We start from the raw sequence: 17,140 nt of genomic DNA, 5'->3' as shown, positions 1-17,140 counted from the left end.
GCAAATTTTTAAGTTACAAAGGCGTTCCTCGAATGCTTGCATTCATCTTAAATTGATACCGAATTTCTCAAAATCGAGCTCTCATATATGATTACTTTCAATTTCAAATTTGAAGTTACAAAAGTTCCCCTATAATGATTTGCATTCACCTGAAACGTTCACAATACTCTAAATATGATTATTATTAATTTCAATTTTGAAGAATTACCCCTATAATTATTTGTATTCGCCTAAAATTGCTAGCGAGTATCTGCGAGTCGAGCAGACTCGTTTTAAAGCTTGCTCATTATTCTAAATATGATACTACACATTTATTTATAGCGACGACTGCTTTTTGTTAGTTCCAATTCCAGTTCCATAAGCGATAAGCACTCGACTCTGATTCTGACTCTGACTCTCGATATCGCAATTGTTTTCTGGCTGTGACTCAAGACTCAAGCGTTCCCAAGTTCCTTCCCCCTACCACCCTCCCTCCCTCCCCCCTTCCACCCATGCTGCTATTGCTATCACTATCGCAGTTGATATGCAAATGTGCTGTCCAAAAAGCAACAACAACGAAAACAAAAACAAAAACAGTAAACTTAATGCGAGAAGTACAGAGAACGAAAACAACATTTTGTAATTTGTAATGCAAGTGACTGAAGTTGTTGCTGTCGTTCTCGTTGCCGTTGTTAGTTGTTATTATTGTTATTGTTATTGTTATTTATCTGCCTGCTGATATTTCCTGGTGCGATTTCAATGCAAAAACAAAAACGACATCGAAAAAACAAGAACACAACAACGACAAACGACAAAAGCTTATCTCGCGCTTATTAAACACAATGTCAAAATGGCCAAAGCTCTCGTATCGAGAGCTTATCTCTTGCTCTCTCGCATGCATCCCCTTCCCCCCACCCCTACGATGCTCGTAATTGAAGTGGACAACTCTAACGGGTAATCATCATCAGCAGCAGCACAGGGTGGCCTTGGTTAGCTATCTCTTGGTGTAACCTGAGCTTTGGCTTATCAGCAGCAGCAGCAGCAGCAGCAACTGCAATTGCAATACACACACTGTACACTGTGTGTGTGTGTGTGTGTGTGTGTGCACAACATACCTGCTCTCGGTATCGAAGCCCCACACAAAGCAAAACGGGCCGCTTGACACGTACCCGTCGATTACTAACGGGGAGCAGCCCATCACATCATCACATGGTCACACTCAAAGAGCGAGCGAGAAATTCCAACTGGAATCCAATTCAACTGCGCCCTGAGCTCTACTTGGAAATTGTCACCCGCATGACGATGACGACGATGGCGACGGCGACAGCGAAGGCAACGATGACTACGACTGTAAAATTGTGCTGGTCGTGTCTTTTGTTGGGCTCTGTTGCTTTTTGGCCAGATAATAGTACGAATAGAAGACAACAAAGCGAGAGAGTGAGAGGAACAACACAGCTGGCAATTAACATAAAATTAGTGATAAGACGTAATTAAAATTTATAAAAAATAAAAGCAACGTTTATCTATTCGCCAGTGTCGACCTGTGGCCCACAGGGACTCGACTTTGAGTCAACTCAACTCAACTCGAAGCTGGCGTTGCCATATCTCACCGAAAAAAAACAGCAAAGCGAACTACGCAATACATTTGCTTTGCACACAGTTTACGTTTTCATTGTTGTTGTTGTTGCTGCAGTTGTGATAAAAGTTTATCGACTGCGCGCTTTTAAGCTATAGAAATTTCAACAGCAGCAGCAGCAACAGCAACAAGAACAGAGGCAGCCATGTGGACGGCGCCGCAGCAAGTGTGCAAAAGATAAATATGCAAAGCGGCTCAGCACGACACAAGAGAGAGAAAGAGAGACGGAGAGAGAGAGAGAGTGAGCCTATGATAGTGTGAGCTAGAAGAAAGCGACAGCAGGTGCAGTAACAGCAACAACAACAGCTGCATAGATAAGCACACTAATTTATCGAAACTGGAGCTGTTGCTACACTGACACACACACACACACACACACATACAGTTGCACTTTCTGTTGTTATCCAGTGTGTACACACTTTGTGCTTGGAACATTTTATTTGCATGACTAGTGATATCATTCTTCGAGTGAAGAAAACTAAAACCCAAATCGAATTGAATCCAAGCTCAACTGAACGAAACGTGCTAACTCGACTCGACGATAAGGAGTTGAAGAAAGCTTCAGCACTGAGCTTAAGCTCCCCACAGCTCGACAGCTCGCAAAGCACGTACATTATCGATTCCAAAATGCATTCAGTGTTGTTGTTGATTGCGCGTCTCATATATCAAGCGACAAACAGCAAACAACGAAATGTAATTAGTTAATATCCCATAACAAGGTGTGGCCAATCGCTCTTCCTCACTTCCAACTCCAATCTATAACGAAATTAGCTTAAAGTCGAGTCGCAGAACAAGTTGAATTCAAGTTGACAATCGTAATCGCATAGTTTGTTGTTTTTTTCTTTTACCCTCCCCCTCCCCCTGCCGCTCCCCACGCTAGTTAACAATCACAAGAACACGGAACACAGTTCGTTCACATGCTTTACTCGATATGGAAAACCCCGAAAACAAAAAACAAAACAACAACGAAGCTGACGAGCTGACAATGCTGATTTCGTTAATTTTTGAAAGCAGGTGTAAGTTATGCACTACAAATATAAAGATAGGGGGCAGCAAAGAGCTGCTTACACTCACCTTTATTCAACGGCTTTGGGTTCGACTGTTTGCGTCGTGACATTGTTTGCTTCCCAAATACGGCGGAGTTTTGAGCTCAGTTCAGAGAGCTGCGTTCTACATCAAATCCGCTGCATTTACATTTACCGCCGGCCACTTGCAATCTGCACACACATATAATCCACAAAAAATCACCATCCACTCACTATCCACACTTTTTCACAATCCACACACGCGATACGCGATACACGAGAGATTTCCAGATTTCCAATTCGGATTGGAATGCAACGCATGCAGTTATTAAATATCAATATTTAATAATTATTCTCTGATTACAATTATTCTGTGTGACCTTTTAGCGTACATTCAATTTTTAATTAATTTTTAACGAGGCGCGCGACGATCGCGAGCAAACTACACACACACTCAAAACTCACGTAACGTAATCGGAAACGGAATCAGATTGGCATCGCTCTGATTGGAATACCGCACATCAATTGAGATCTTATTCCATGCTGATTAGCAATTGTTACTACTTATTGTTGTTGTTTTTATTGTCGCTTTTGCTGATGTCGCGTGTTGCTCTAAAAAGCGTCGCTGCTGAAGGTGACGACGATGATGATGACGGCGTCGGCGTAGCGTGCTTTTAACGTGTCGAAAACGAGACGAGTCGTGACGTGAGACGTGACGTTGTTGCTTTCTTTTGCGTAGCGTGGGCGAGCGACGTCCGAACAGTGCAAAGTCTTGCTCACAACTGAATTCTGCTGCCGCTGTCGTCGTCGTTGCTGCTGCTGCGCTGCTTCGTTGGAGCCAACTGCCGAAAGCTCCACGTCGCGTCGGCAGCATAAAACCGGTGGCGTCGCTACTGAGGCAGCGGCAGAGAATTGCTTTACACCCGATTCCCGATTGCGCGCGCACTCTCACAGCTTTTCCATTTTGTTTTTACTTTATTTTTCATTGCGACGCGCGCTTTGCCGTCTGTTTCGCAGCATGATAAGAATCAAAACAAAAAGCCGAAACCCGACGCATGTTTCTCACGCACTTACACCATATTTTCACTTGCCTTCACTCTAGACGTTCGTCAAGGACTTGCAACTTGTACATTGCCATTTTCAACACTTGCAACTACATTGTTTATTGTTAATTTTATTTTTAATTCAATTTTCTAATTGACACCTGCAAGTGTGACACTACACAAAAAAAAAGTAATTTGCACGCAGCTGTTCGCAAATTCCGTGTGACCGCATGTCGCAATACGATGAAAAATATACCAGCTGAGGAGCTTATAGTTTCCATTGGCGCCATTTTTTGAACATCGTCAATTTTTTCTGCGTAATAGAAAACATAAATATTTAAAAATAATAGAAGTAGTGGCAGTAGTGAAATTCATATTGTTAAGAAACATATAAATGTTGTACGAGATGTGCAAAATAATGGCCATATTACATGTATCAATTGTCAATACAAGACGTGCAAAATACTACGGTCACGAGCTATCGATTGGCACACATCGTACGCATCGATTGTCAATAGCATAATGGTTGGCAACGCTGAATTTGTAGTTGACAAGGCGTTGGAAATTTATGAAATCCCGGCATACTTTTAGGGGTTACATTTTCCGAACAATTAATGAATTTACTTACTTAATATTGTTGAATTAATGTTGCTATATTGTTTCCCTTTTGTTGTAGGTTTTGCCACATTAATCTATAGAAAAATGAAAATGTTTGATTTCATGAGCATGAATTTTTGACTTGTCAACCGGCATATTGAAATAATATTATGCGGCGTATTTTAGGGCGCGTCATTTAAATAAATAGTTAAATTGGCTTACTTATAGCATTATTTTATCGGAAGATCTCGACATGTTAGCAACCTCTGTGAACCTGTAAAAAAATAAACACAAATTAAAAATGGTTTTTGATTAATTAAGTAATAAATAACTATGTTGATATACATTTCATGGCAAGAAAGCCAAATGTAAGTTACAAAAAATGATGCATACTTTTAGGCATCCATTTTAATTGAGTGCCAATTTATCATTAGCAGTTCTTTCATAAAACGATGCATGCTTTCAGGCGCTTATTTTAATTGACTAATTTTTTCAATTTTCAATTAGCAATTAATGAAGACATTATTTGTAGTGTTCTAATCCAAACCAATAGCAAATTTATATTTGCTAAAAATATAATTGGACTTCGACCCGAGCTAGAGCATCTGCAGTTGTGCTTGGCACATTTCGACTACACATTTTATTCGCATTTGGGTCTTTTTTATTTTGGATGGCTTTTTTTGTCTTCTAATTTGCACCTATTGCATTTTAATGGAAATTTTTGCGCTTTGCATTGGACGCTCATAGATTTGAAAAATGCTGACAGCACCGGAAATGAAATGCTTCCTCTCGCCAGGACAACTCGACGGGGGAAAAAGGACATTTAGTTTGGTAGGAAGAAGGTTGAATTGGAAGTTATGCATGGGCAATAAATATAAAAGAGAAAATGTGCACAATAATCCGTGCTAACATATTGCGCAGCTGATTAGCCGGCGGTTAGCATAAGTCGAGAGACTTTCCCCCTCGACACTTTTAGCTGTGGTCATTTGGCTAATGAAAGATTCACAGCGTTGGCCTTCGCTGCGGTTATTCATCTCGCCAGAGTTGCCACCAACTTTTCAGTTGTAGGCGTTGTGACTTTTTGAAGATTCCCTTATCCATTGTTCAACTTTGCTTATAAAAGACATTCGCCCAAAAACCTATAAATACCTGTATCTGTAGCTGCTTTTGTAAAAGTATCTGTATCTGCATATGTATCTGTATCTGTATCTGTATCTGTAGCGTAATCATAGTGCATTACACCCGCAGGCAACTTCCAGGTCAAGCAACTTCCTCAGCGCGGTCAGCGAGGCCAACGAAAAAACGACAAAAAAAAAACAGCAACACAACAAAATTTAATGTTGTATCTTTGGGAATATCATTGACCCAAGGGTGCAGTTACCTTGTGTTGCTGCTGCTGCGGCGAGAGTTGCTCCTGTCAGTCAATTGTGTTTTTATTATTTTTTGTGTTTTATTTGCGCTGTCGCAGCATTGGCCGAGTGCATTGAACCGAACCGCTCTGGCAGCCCTCGCTTTGCCTGCTGCCTGCTGCCGTTAACCTTGTTTGCCAGACAGACAGACTCTAGTCACACTCTCTCAATCTCATTCTCAATCTCGATTTCGATCTCGATCTTAAACTTCATCCCAATCCCAGTCATAACAACAGGCAGCACACACGCCCCGTTAGTAAACAGATCATCATCATCATCATCTTCATGAGAAGCTGCGCTTGATGATGATCATTAACGTTGTTGTCATCAGGCGGCTGCATAAATTAAAAGTGCTGATGAAATTTGCCAGATTCGTCGCATAAGCAGCCGCAGCAGACAAACAAACAAATCGAGCCAAGCGTAATGCAAAAAAAGCCTGGCCAAAAAGACAGTTTCCCAAAGCCAGCAACTGCGATCGGCAATCAACAGAAATTATGCATTTTATTTTTACCCACTTTGTTGTCTCTGTCTCTGTCTCACTCTCTGCCCCTTCCTTCTCGCTCTCTTTGTGCCGTTACATGACGGCGAATGCAACGCCCACAAAATGTTCGCTTTGCTTTTGCTTTGGCTCAAAGTCCAGTTGGCCAAGCGCCCTGCGATCATCTCTCATTGCCTTTCTGCGCTATTTTTAAACCAACAACAACTAAGCAAAAAATCAATGCAATAGATCTCGCTCTCTCTCTCTCTTTCTCTCTCTCTCTCTGTCTCTCACACCTCCTCTCTCGCTCTTTCTATGCCCCACTTTGCACTCTCTTCGCCTTCGACAGTCGCTAATTAAGTGTGGGGCAGCTGCCATTGCGGTAGGTTCGTTTTTTGGCGCACGCTGCGTATGATCAATCAGTGTGCTCCTCTCTCTGTGAGCATATCACGCATACGACCCCACAGCCAATAACAATGGCAACTTTGAGGCCCTTTCGCTTATCTAGCTGGCAACGTTTAAAAGTAAACGCCGCTATTTTTAGCACAATCAAATAAGCTGATGAAATACTCAACACTCGGGCCAATTTATGGCGTTTTAAACATTTAAAACGTATTCGCAACACAACACGAGAAGAGCTCGAACACCAGAAGAAGCCACAGCAGCAGCAACAACAATATGTTAACTGGTTTTTTTGGCCAACTCTGCTAGCTTGCCTCTTGTTTTTTTTATTTTATTTTTCTCTTTTTAGGGTATTGTGTTTAATCAAGGTCAGCATTGAATGCTTGCACAAGCACTAAACAAGCCACAACACAAATCTGGCTAATTGCAACAAAGGGACAATGATTAGTGGTGGATTAAAAGCAATATTTAATGGAAATTTCGTAAGGAGAAATCTCGAGAACTTTGTTGTAGGCGAAATTGTAGCTAATGAAATGAATTGAAGCGTGCAATACTATATTGAACTAATTAAATAAATGAATCAATTTGCATTTATGCTTTGTGCAAAAAGAAATTAGCAAACTAATTTGCGGCTAACTTTAATTTAGAACTGAACTAAGATTATTTAGAATTTATGCTTATTGCAAAGGGAACCACAAGATAATAAAAAAAATCATCATAAGTAATTTTCAGCTGAAAACTGTAAGTTATTTAAGAAATACTTTTGTATGGGCCAAAACCCCTAATTACTACAGATTTTAGTTGCTTTGGCTAACAATCTGGTATATTTTGAAAGTAGTACTATATCGAAATAGTAAATATAGCCTTTGATATTTTTTTTAGTATTTTTGCGGTATATTAATTCGGTATATTTTCAAATTAATATCGCACTATCGAGCGCACTTGGTTTTCTTACTTGTTACGATATAATTAAGTGGGTTCAATTATAATCATTCGCCTGCTAAACTGTATTAAAATGATTTTCAGCATTTTTGCGCACGATCTTTGGGATTTGAATTTCGAACATATTCTGAATTATGATAAGTTTTTGCTAAAAGGATTATTAACTTTCTTATATACTTTAATATTGTGTTTATCTCAAACACATTCCGAACTACAAGAGAACTTTCTTTTTTTTTCTTTCCTCCTTTAATATTTTGTAAGCATAAATACATTATTTTTACAAGCTATATTATATTTTTACAAGCTCTTTGATTATCATCTAAATTCACCTACTCTAATCAAATATTCAAATTTATGAAAAGTGCTCCACATAAATCAAATTGAAAGTGAGTTATCAATCTTGAGCAGCAGAAATGTTCGAGAATATTTCGCATTCATGTTTGAAGTTGTTTATTATGCTGGCTGGCTCAAGTACTTGCCTCAGCACTTGTCTTCGCTCCCGCGATCGTTGATAACCTTCAGTTGTTGCTCGCAGCTCGCAGCTCGCATCATTCATGCTACACATGTTGTGCCTCGCTTTGCTCGCTCCCCTTGAGAAGTCATTGGGAAGCAGAACAGAACTCTTTCTAATCTAAAGTCTGCTAACTAAAGTAATTGTTATCCTTTAGTTTCATTTTTTGATAACTTGCTATATCTATCTTGACCTTCTGATGTCCTAATTTGAAGCACTCGCCACACGCGTGTTTGGACTTTTCCCCCTGGCCCACTTGAGTAATCGAAAGTGCTGATCGATCTAAGTAAAAATGCGCAAATCATGGTGGGGATCACTTTCCTTTCCTTTTTGTGCTGCTCTAAAGTATCACAACTGCAACTGATCGCACAGTGATCATTATTCAGCGATCACCTTCACCTGCTGGCCAACTAACTGGAATAATTCGTCTCTTCCCTCTCTCTCCATTGATCGTTGATCGTCGATCGCTGATCGATTGCGCGCACTCGCTTACGATCTATTTCCGATTTTGTGCGTTGCCCATGCCGGAGCATGACATCATTTCAAAGTTCAATTCAACTTTTCCACTTTTTGCCAGCTCAGCCAAGAGAGTTTTAAGGTTGTCGATTAACTGAGTTGTTGTCGAGTTATTGCTGTTCAGCTGATACTGTGACGACCGGCCTGCTTTACATTTTACACTCATCGAGAGGGAGACAGCGATACAGAGAGTGAGACAGAGACGGAGTAAAAGAGAGCGGCGTTTATTGTAGAGGGCATTTGTCTGGGGGCTTCAGGGTCTGCGGCTGGTTCAACGTATCGTGAATTTGCGCGTTGACCTTTTAGTTGCTCGACTTGTTGTTTATTTGCTGTCTCTCATTGCTGCTTCCTCGTCGTCGTCGTCGTTGTCGTTGTCGTTGTCCTTGCCAAGTGCCAACGCCTCGTATGCGTGTTGAATGTTTAAGCTGAACTCAGTCAAAGGGGGAGAATGAAAGAAGGGGAAAGGGGGAAAGGAAGGCAACTCTATGTTTGCGGATCATCCGATCGGATTTATGAGCTAAAAAAATGCCGCCACCCCACACAGAAGTTCACAATCACGATGCCAAAATGTGCGAATCAATGTTAATTTTCTGCTTGCTTTATTTTCGTTTAGTTTTTTCCACTCTGGACTCTGCCTTCTGCACGCTTCGCTCGTAAAAAACAACAACAAATGCATCAACCACAACAACAACAACAACGTAATAAATAAATAAATATAATAAAAATCTGGTATCTTCAATTTTTAATTATTTGTTTATGGAAACGCGTCGCGAGCTGCTAAAAATAAATAAATAGGCGACTCGATTTCTGCTCGTGCTGCGCCCCAAACAAAGAAATAAAGCCAAGTAGCAACGACTAGCTAATACCCTGTAATTGTGAAAAGGCTAGCAATGAATGTAAAGTGCGTCTAAGAAACTTAAAAGTCTGTTCAACTCTGCTAGCAACTACTGCACACAAGTAATAAGCTACAGTGGAGTGTACTCGACTATGAAATACCCGCTACACATTTGAATAAACGAAAAAAAGTTTGGTATACCACAAAAATACTGAAAATATACCAAAGGTTGTATTTGGTATATTGTTTCTTTTATACTCCAAGAAAAATTAATTTAAAAATAAACAAACTTAATATACCGCACAAAATATACCGCACTGAAATTTATTTGGTATATAGTACTACCCTGTCCAAAATATACCAAATTGTCAGCGAAAAAAAACTTCTACAATTTTTATCTGATCACAATCAAATTTTCAGGAATCATAAAGTCTTGTTTTATCAAAAATCGCGACTGTAGCAACAATTTGAAACAATCTTTATCTTGTTGTCGAAAAAGAATTATATCTCTATCTCTTATTGTCTAGGTGTTTATACAGATGGACAGACAGACGGACATATCTATATCGTTTCGACTGTTGACGCTGATCAGGAATATATATACTTTATTGACTTCTGTCTATTACACACATTTCCTGGAGGCACAAAGCTACCCTTCTACCCTCTTGGTTAGCGGGTATAACAATATGAAAATGTGCTAAATTGTTGCTGCCAGCTTCTTTTCCTCCGCCTCCCCTCGAAGATCGCATCGGAGATGATCTGTGCACGCCACACGTCCATGCACAATTCTCTCTCTCTCTCTCTGTTTCTCAGAGGGGAGCGAGGAGTCGGAGCAACTGCTGTCGGCAGATAAGTCGATCGGCGCTTTCAATTGAATTTAATCTAAGTCAGCGACTTTGTACTTGCTTCAATTGTTCATGTAATTGTTGTTGTTGTTGCTTTTGTTGTTGCTTCTGTCTCCGCTGTCTATAAATAAATGCCAATATATTTTTTGGTCAACGTTGCTCAATTGATTCCATGACTTTGACAATGGTCATTTAGTCAATGTTGACTCCCAATTTTGGAATTCCACGCTGCAAGTCTAGCGATGGGAGAAACCTCAAATCAATCTAACGACAATTGAAAGGGGAATCGGAGATTTCCTGGGGAAACCAGTTAAAGTTCTTACTGGGAAATTTATATACTACGAGGAATAGTTATACATCGTTATATCCGAGCTTAAAAAACAACCAAAGCTGTTATCATGCTTTAATATTAAATTTAATTTGTTTTGCTTTATTTTCTGAGTTAACTGAAAAACTATTTAATTTACTATATAGTTAAAGCACTATACATTTTGATCATTGAAATTAACTGAAAAAAGTTGACTTTATATCATGAATATATAAAATTTAATACTTTAGTTAAAGCACTATTCATTTTCTTTGTGTAAATTAAAAGAAATATTATTTAAGCTATTAAGCTTAATAAAACAAAAAGTGCTGACGCTAGGGACTTTGTCTCTTAAACAAGAAATATTACGATTGAACATGCAACATTGCCAAGCAACGAATTAATTATAATTAAAATTTAAAAGCGCTGCCTTTGAAATAACACCTTAATGTTTATTTAGCACTTATTATAGTTAAGCTGAGAGAAACCTTCATAATGGTTTCGTTACCAATTCTTGCGATAGATCGAAGCTAATTGAATTAGAAGTTAAAGTTACTAAACATGTTTAATTGATAAACAAGTTCTTTCCAGTTTGAATAGAGAAACTATAATTATAAATTACAAATTAACGTACGATTAATTTCATTCTAATTCAAAGCAGTTTCAGATTAAAGATCGACTAATTGAATTATAAGGGATTAGAAATCTAACCAGAAATTAATGTATTTTAAAAAATTGCATATCAATCAATGACTACAAATAATTATTAAGTAAATACAATATTCAATTCCGCTGTGCAAGTTGAAGTCTGTAAAAATGCGAAAAGTATTTAAAGTTGTTTTCACTTTGCACAGTGTTACTAGAAAAACTAATTGGATTTTAAATCAAATTTGTTTCTTTCCCTCGTTCAATTATTAACATAACTTTAATTTGAAGTGGAACTAATTCAATTCCAACTAAACCCAATTAAACTTTAAGAACTTTCTTTCTCAACTGTTAATAAATACATTTTAATGTATAATTTATATCAATTATCATTATTGTTTAATGAAGTTCTAGACTATAAGAATTGGTAAATTGATTTAAAGTTATTTGCACTTCAAACAGAGAAACCATTAATAAAGATTACAATTTAATGTACAACTAAATCAATTGCAAATCAAGGACTTTCTTGCCCCAATTAAACCTTAATTGCGACTACTAATTAAAGTGTAATTAATTGAATTAAAAGTCACGCTGCCATCTCAAATCAGCAGCAGCAGCAGTATCAATATCAAAAGAAGGGAATGTGCTGGACACTCGATGAGTGCGTGGATACGACGAGTAATCACTTCAAGCCGTTGACTGCGATAACGTCGACACTCGCACTCATATTCACACGCACCCATGCACTCAAACTCACACTCATACTCATACTCGTGAATACATTCGCAACGATCGTCACATGCGGCAACATTCGTCACAGACACAACTGAAATATATCGACTAAGCTCGCCCACTTGGGCGCAAACAATGTCAACAACAACAACAACAAACACACAGAAATAGCAACAACAATAGCAATAACAATAACAATTGACTAGGTGAGTTGGGAATGCGCACTTGGGTTGTTTCCATTGTTATGTTTGTGTCGAGCAACGAGCCTCCTAAGGGCGCCATAAACAGCAACTACAACAACAACAATTAGAACACAGACAGCAACAACAATAGCGACAACGACAACTACAACGACAACGAAAATAATAAATCAACACTTGCGAGGGACAGTTATCGACCCAAAACCCCAAACGAGGCCAATATCAAGCAACGCCCCGAAACTGTCAATCGCGTTCACATCTCACAGCGCACACAACATGGCGTATACGTCATGTGGTAGCTGCTATCCAAATAAACCCAAGATAAGCCAGCCAGAGTCAGCAGTGCGATAAACTAACCAATAACAGTCTAGATAAAAACTGATGACTGATCAGTCGATTGATTCACTTACTGTTTGATTGACCTATAGCGTAAGTGATTGACTGACATGAATTACATGAATTAGTGATAGTCAATCAAAGTTATTCTGATGCACAACTGATAATTACTAAATTTTGACTGACTATGATTGACTTACAACTTGTATGCTTCATTGACTTACTACCTGACAGCATTAAAAGACTGACTAATAAGCTGTTTTCTTTCATAAATTGTTGACTGAGCCAATCACTGATATATGACTGCTTATGATTGACTCACAACTGTTGCTTGATTGAGCTGACTGACAAACTTGCCAATTGCATAAGTTATTGACTGAGTCAATCAAACTTATTCTGATGCACAATTGAAGATTAACTTACTAAGTTTGGATTTATGACTGACTATGCGAGTGATTGACTTCGAATTGCACGTTTTGATTCGTTTACTACCTGGCAAGCTGTCTAATTACATTGACTAATTATTGACTGAGTCCTCATTCTGATGCACAACTAAAAATCTTAATGAATTTTGTATTAATGATGGACTATATAATTGACTTACAACTGCTGGGTTGACTGACTTACTGTCTGGATTGACCCACAGACTGCCTGATTGAACTGCTGACTGGCGAACTGGAAAATTGCGTGAGTTATTGACAGACTGATTGATTTGATTGACTTACAAACTGTTAAGACTGATTTATACATAAATTTACTGCATGATTGACATACTAAAAGTGTGATTGACTACAGCATTATTGACTGACGGCCATATACATGAATTACAGATTTCTCTGGCATACTGACTATCTGATTGAACTCCAGCTATTACTGAGTCAATCAAAGTCAATCTTTTTCATTAGACCAACTGATTGACTGAATAATTGACAAGCTGCCTATGATTGATGACAGATTGAGTTACTCGTATGTCAACTTTAGGACTGTATGTTTAAAAAACTGTCAGACTGACTCTGATTCATTGCTGATTGACTGACTGATTTTCAATTTTTGACTGACAGCTGATTGATAGACTTGCCCACGCGGCAATTTGTTAAATTCTACACATCCGTGTTGAAAATTGTTCACGCCTTATATAAGAAACCTTCTAAAACCAAACGATGCCAGCAGCAGTTGCTTGTGACTCGTTTTTGTTGTATTTATTTTGTTAGTCGCATGACTCATGCTGATTTATTTCACAACTAAATAATACATATTCCTCAAGATTAATCATCTCAAATCATCTCAAGCGAGTCGAGTGCGCACTGAGCACAAAAGTTGTTGTTTTTTCTTTCCTACTAATAGTTTTTCTTTAATAAATCAACAAGTATCTTCAATTAATGCGAAAAGTTTCAACTTTGTTTATCGCAATGCCTATTCACTGACTTTCATTGCATTCCAATTGTTTGATTGGGTTTTTTCTTGAAAAAGGGGGAACAACTTTAAAAATAGGTAAACAAATTTAAATTTAAAATAATACAAAGAATAACTTGCATAATTAATGACACACTTCGATTCAGAAAAGCTCTGAATAAAAGAAATGCCATTTGCATTAAAATAGTTTCATTTGACACACGAATCTAAAATTAAATTCTTGGCTATTTAAACTAATAAATCATAACCTTATGAAATTCGATTGAAGATTAACAAAAGTTACGTTCAAAGTCTATGAACTTGTTCGATAGGATGCGAAGAGGGGAAATTGAAAGAAAACCACAGACAATTTAGCAAACATATTAAACAGTCTAAGCCCTAAATGTCTAAAAATAGATTTCTATTTATATAAATGATAATGATAATTTACAGTGATAAAGAAAAAACAGACATCAGCTAACTAGAGAATGATCAGAGCTTGAAGAAAACTCGGGACACAAAACAAAAGTAAACAGCTTTGTTAGCTGTCTTATGTAAATGCGAAAAACATCGTCTAGCAGCTTTTTAGATTATAAATCAGTGAAGCAGAGACAAATATACACTAATAAGTCAATTGAATTTCTTCAATTAAGTAAATAGAGTAAGGTCTTGGTTTAATTTATGAAATGGACTCTGCACACTCAAGAGTTTATCAATCATTAAAGGAAATTAACGGAAGGCAAATCGCGGACTAATCTTAAAAGGCAAACATTGTATTAATTTCCATAGTAAGTCAATCAGCAATCAGCAATCAATCAAGCAATCAAGCACCTGCTCGGCAATCACAGATAGAGCGACTCATTCACAAGTAGCTCAGGGACAAAAAGCGAATGTCACGCAGAGTTCACGCCCACAAGTGAAACTGCAAACTGCAAATAAACAAATTCCCCGCTCTACGAACAAAATTGAAGGTGCCATTGACCATTGATCAATCCATTGAGAGCTGGCGTACAGTCATATCAAATGGCAAACGCAATCGCAATCGGAATCGCAATCGACGCGACTTCGAGTAATCGAGAGTGTGGGAAAGGGGGCGAGATAAGCGATAAGCGAGCGACGTTCACGTTCCGGCCGCGATAACCGAAGCTAGCCAAGGGGCCACGCCTCAAACCTCAATTTCAATCGTAATCAGAAAGCTGACCAAGCTGACCATGCGCCAGCCAGCTGGCTGAATCTGAGTCTGAGGCTGAGTTCCTCGTTATCGCCCATAGGGTTACACTCTCAAGTCGTTTGGCCTTTGTCGGCCCCACAGACAGACAACGGGATGGACCGTAATAAACAGACGGACGGACGGACAGAGAGACGGACTATCCGGCGGGCGGGCGGACCACACGGACAGCAGCTGTTAAGCATTGCGCACGTCATGCAAATTTGTGAATAACGCAATAACTTGGCGTCTTCGCTCGCGTTGTACGCGCTTAATCTACACTGACAGAAAAAGTTGACATTTAAGTGAAGAGGAATATGAAATGGTATTAAAATATATTCGATTACATTCCTACATTATGAAAGAAAGATGAAATGGTCTTACAATAAAAGCAACACAAATATTTCTACTCTTTTATTTCTTTTCTTTTTTTTAAATATTTGTATTCCATTGAAAATCGGATACAAATTTTGATTTCTTTTTACAGCAACAGAAATATTTCCATTCTTTCAACTCTAAAATAAAAATTTAGCTTAAGAATTTCTTCTTTTTTAAATAAGTTAAATAAATTCTATTTAATATTAGATAAACAAAAATTATTAAAATCGAATTCAGAATAAATAATCTAATAATAATTTCCGTTTTGTTTTGAGTTCAATTTTATTTGAATACGAATCGGTTTGAATATATTTCTCTGTGTATTTATGTTCACTCTCAGTCTCCCTCTCTCTCTCTCTCTGTCTGTGTAGCTCTCCCTCTCACACTCTTTCTCTATTGCTCTCAGTGCTCTCTGTTTGCTGTTCACGTTGAGTTCACGTGCCAAAACGACAACACGACGACAACGACAACGACGACGACGACCTCGTCATAGAGAACCATTCGCTATCCGTCTATTGATCTATCCCCATCGTATCTGGCTAATCCCCCATCCGCCCGCTGGCACCTCTCGCTCTCCCTCTCTGGATTTATTTTTGTTTGTGCCATATATTTTATTGTTATTTGCGGCACATCAACAACAATTGCTACTACTCACGATTCCCCACGATGATGACGACGACAACGAAGCTGATGAAGATGATGATGAGCTAAAGACTCACGATGATAGGCAACTGCCATTACCCCATTAAGGCATTGTGTTAATGGCGAACCGGTTCAGGGACAGTCAACTGCCTCCTCTTCCTTGCCATGGACGACAAGACAACTTTCAAGTTCAGATGGAACATTTGGCAAGGGCAGGAACTGGGCCAAGGTCAGGCGGCCAGAATAAATAAAGAGAACACATCCATGGCACCTCAGGTAGAGGGGAATAAGCTCTGCCAAGGCGATCAGAACAACTACAACAACAACGAAAAGATGTTTCAGATGCTGCTTCTGCTGGGGATTATATGACAATGCTTCGACCTCGAGTCGAGAGCAGGGAACTGGGCCTTGAGGCTATCGTAAATTTCCATTGGGAACTCCGACGAAGGTCACCACTTGGTTCTCTCCCTCGATGCGGTCTGTTTACATTCCGATTTAACCGAAACTGAAGTCAAGTTCTCATCAGAGTTCTCTCCCAAAAAGCAAAAAGCAACGCGTTAGGCGGCACGTAGGCCGGAACAAAAGCCAAACGCATCGCAGACGAGGCGAGGAGGAGATGAACTGAACCGAGAGATGAGGAGTTGAGGGAGAGGGATTAGTTTGGGCAACCGCCACCCAATTAATGTTTTGTAAGCGACAAAAAAAGAAAACAACTATTACAACGCAATGGAAACTTTTCTAGTATTTAAGGTGTGGTCACCTCGTAGAACAGAAATGTTTAACGATCTGCCGAGAGTTGAATACATTTAGCAGCGAATGTGTGGAGAAGAAACTGGAAGTAAAAGATAAAATATCTTATCGAGGGGAACTACAGAATACAATGCGGTTCTTCTAGATTAAGATACTGCGGAAAAAAGCTAAAAATTTGCTGAAATCTGACTGAGAAAAAGCTTTAGGATTAGTTAAAGTTCATCTAGCTTTCTTATCTAGCTAAGGTTCAACATCTTTCGCACCTCTTAAAGATGTCACCAGGCACATAAAGGCAAAGATTAAAGTTAAGCCAAGATCAGCATTAATCTTATC

This window comes from Drosophila sulfurigaster, chromosome 2L (genome assembly GCF_023558435.1).
Source record: "Drosophila sulfurigaster albostrigata strain 15112-1811.04 chromosome 2L, ASM2355843v2, whole genome shotgun sequence".
NCBI lineage: Eukaryota > Metazoa > Arthropoda > Insecta > Diptera > Drosophilidae > Drosophila > Drosophila sulfurigaster.
This window is presented reverse-complemented; position numbering follows the sequence as displayed.